The sequence below is a fragment of the Cryptomeria japonica genome, chromosome 1, assembly GCF_030272615.1.
Source record: "Cryptomeria japonica chromosome 1, Sugi_1.0, whole genome shotgun sequence".
NCBI classification, from domain to species: Eukaryota; Viridiplantae; Streptophyta; class Pinopsida; order Cupressales; family Cupressaceae; genus Cryptomeria; species Cryptomeria japonica.
Window position 1 is genome coordinate 514676443 of NC_081405.1, and position 3740 is coordinate 514680182.

The window sequence follows — 3740 nt, forward strand, 5'->3', positions numbered from 1 at the left end:
TTTTCGCCTACTCCAAAAACCGTCAGTTGCTTGCAAGGAAAAGTTGCAAGATTGGCTAGAATTGATTCGATTCATTGTATGCACAAACTAACATCATGAGAACATCTGGGTTGGAAATTTTATGCAAGGAATTCCCCTCTCATGCATCCCAAAGCACCAAAACGTCAAGAGTCATACCCTACCGATGCGATCTCTCAATTGCCTTGAGTCCAAAAAATTGTCAAAATTTGACGGACTGTTTCTTCCAGTCCAGGACGCATACAGTCAATCTATTTGATCTTGTGGGGTTGCATGAGGCTCCTCTACAATGGCTTGTCTTGGTTTTCGATGACTCAGAAGAATTTTCAATTAGTAGCATTTTTTCACCTACTCCAAAAATCGTCAGTTGCTTGCAAGGAAAAGTTGCAAGATTGGCTAGAATTGATTCGGTTCGCCATATGCACAAATGGACATCGTGAGTGCATATGGGTGGCAAGTTTTATGCTAGGGATGCCCCTATCATGCATCCCAAAGCACCAGAACTTTGAGAGTCATACCCCACCGGTGCAATCTCTCAAGTGCCCTGAGTTTAAAAAATTGTCAAAATTTGACGGACTGTTTCTTCCAATCCAGGACACATACGGTTGATTTGTTTGATCTTGTGGGGTGGCATGAGGCTCCTCTATAATGGCCTATCTCAGTTTTTGATGACTCAGAGCCATTTTCAATTAGTAGCATTTTTCGCCTGCTCCAAAAACCGTCAGTTACTTGCAAGGAAAAGTTGCAAGATTGGCTAGAATTGATTCGGTTCGTCGTATGCACAAAATGACATCATGAGCGTGTTTGAGTGGGCAGGTTTACACTAGGTATGCCCCTGTCGTGCATCCCAAAGCACCAAAACTTTGAGAGTCATACTCTACCAACACAATGTATAAGTTGCTTAACAACTTTTTTAACAATAATGATATTTTTTGCTCAAATTGTATCTAGTCTCAACCTATGACCCCTATGACCCGATAATGACTCAAATAGTTATCCATGATTATACAAGAATCAAGAATGCTCATGAGTGGTGGGACACATCACATATACTCACAAAATAGTCACAAAACATTGTCACATATTATTCAAAAATTTGCCTTTAAATATGGTCAAATCAGCTCTTGGCTATTATATTATACAAAAAATTGTCTTACAAATCATCTCATGGGCTTTTATACAAAATTTGCCATTATAATATGTGCAATTTAGCTCATCGCCATTTTAATATACAAATCATCTCATGGGCTTTTATACAAAATTTGGCATTACAATATGTGCGATTCAGCTCATCTCCATTTTAATATACAAAATTTGGCATGTACATATGTACAAATCAGCTCATTGCCACTTAAGTATACAAAATTATGCCCCCAAACATGTAAAAATCAGCTCATGGGCATTTATATATACAAAAAAGGGAATATAGAACAATTCGTCGACGTTTTATACAAAATTCTCAAAATCATTCTACTCTGAACCGTAGAATCAATCAAGTGAGCTTTCAAGATCAACTCTAACTCATATTGTGTCAACTATTGCCTCGTGGTCAGATTCACGAAATTTCCATAAAATATTGTTATGAGGTCTACCATGATACTTCATCAAATGAATATTTGTTGCAACAACAAGGTTAGAGAAATGAAGAATATGTCTATGTGTTTCAAAGTCCTCGAACAACCAAACATCATAATTCTTGATAGGGTATCTCCAAAGCCATGTTCCTATCATGACAATAGAACCTATTGGGTACTCATACCCTCTCCGTCAATGATTGTGGTTATCAATTGTCTTTTAGGCTCAAAACAACGACACAAATAGTAATACGTTCCTTCTTCATTGTTCTCTTCTGCAACAACTGTATACATGTGACCTGCATTTTATAAAGTGTTAACTAATACCAAAAATAAAGTATGATGTACAACAAAATGAACCAAAAAGAATACTTGCAAAAAAATTAACTCAAAAAATCACCTGAATCCACTAGGTCAGATACTAGTGAAAATCCACTGATGTCTCCATTTGGCTCAATTGTAGTGCTTTGGGAATTTGATATGAATCAATGGGAACCAACGATCTACAAGACCATTTGTCAACCCACTCTTCTGATTCACATTCTTCCCACAAACAATACATGCATGAAGAGAAAAAACATACCATCTGTCTCGTATAAATTACCAGTGAACTTGAATTTCAAGTCATAAATGAGTGCATGTCACTCGATCCTGCAACTATACAACAATCTAGATAGTTTTCAATGTTAGATTCAGTGATCAACCAAAAATATCTACAAACCAATGACGTACCTGGATTACTTGGACCCATCGTAGACTTACACCATTGGGGCAAGTGCAAGGTAATGAGTCACAAATTCGCAGAAGTCCACGCGTTGGAAAATGCGCTCTTATAAATGGGGGCCCATTTTCAAAAAATGGGGGCCCGTTTATGCTTCGAGCTCTCGAGCCAAAAGGTAACAGGGGTCCAAAGCAAAAAAAAATGGGCCCCCATTTTTTTCTAAAATGGGGGCCCGCTTTTAAACAAAACGGGGGCCCATTTTTAAAAACGGGCCCCCGTTTCTAAATGGCATTTTTCCTTTTTTTTCCACAAGCCGCCTTTGTTTGAAAACGGGGGCCCGTTTTGTGGAAGTTGATTCCACAACCCACCACTTGGCTCGAGATTAGGCCTGGGATGGCCACACCTAAGACATAGACCTGCAAATTCGAATCTCCATGAATGAAAGCACAAATATGAACTTCAGAAATAGTTTACGTGCCTCTAATCAGAGAATTTTTATACGAAAGTAAAACCCATTTCAGATTATACTGTCTAGATTCTAAATATGTAAATTTATTTAAAAATTGATTATTTTAACTATTTTTCATTTAATTTATACTAAATCGGGTCCATAAATTTGAAATATTAAATAATTTTGTTAATTTAATAACTTTTTTATTTTAAAGAATTTTAGAAAAAAAATTATATGTCATCAATCTACATAAAATTCTTTTGTATTTAAAAAAAAAAAAATTAAAAAATGTTAAGTTTACATCAAATTATGTGGGTCGTACACGTCAAATTTTTAAAAAGATAATTACGACCATTAAAAAATTAATTTAAAAAAAAATATTAGAAAAAAAAATACAGAAAAATATGCTCATCAATCTTCAATGTGTTACAAACCATTTCCCAAAACGGTTTGAGAAAATAATTTTAATTGTGTCAAAAAGTGTGGGTTGTACACATGCATGGTATGGTCCTGAAACAGGCATTTTTAAAACATAGTTTTCAAAACTCCATTCAAAAAGTTATTTTTTATTATGTGGGTATTAAAATAAATTACATATTTAGGAAGTACACTCAAAGGGCTATCTTTTATATTCCTGACTTTTTCCAAGATTCAATCTCTAAGTGTTTCAAAATTTAAGCTCAAATGAGACAAAATCTGAAAATCAGGGAAAACACTTCCACTTTTTGGCCAAAAAGTGGACTCATCTTCTTGCACTGACCCATCGCACAATTTTTTATGCATCTACCAACTCAGCACCACCTTCATACTTCAATTATTCCCTAGCTAGGGCTCTTTTCACATGCTCCTGCACCATCGTGCTCTCCCTTACCATGTCCAGCCTCAGTGAAATTCCAAAAATGTTGTACACCGCTTGTCACATGCATCCTTGTCAACCAATAAAACATCCTTACATTCTTGAATTGTGTGGTACAAT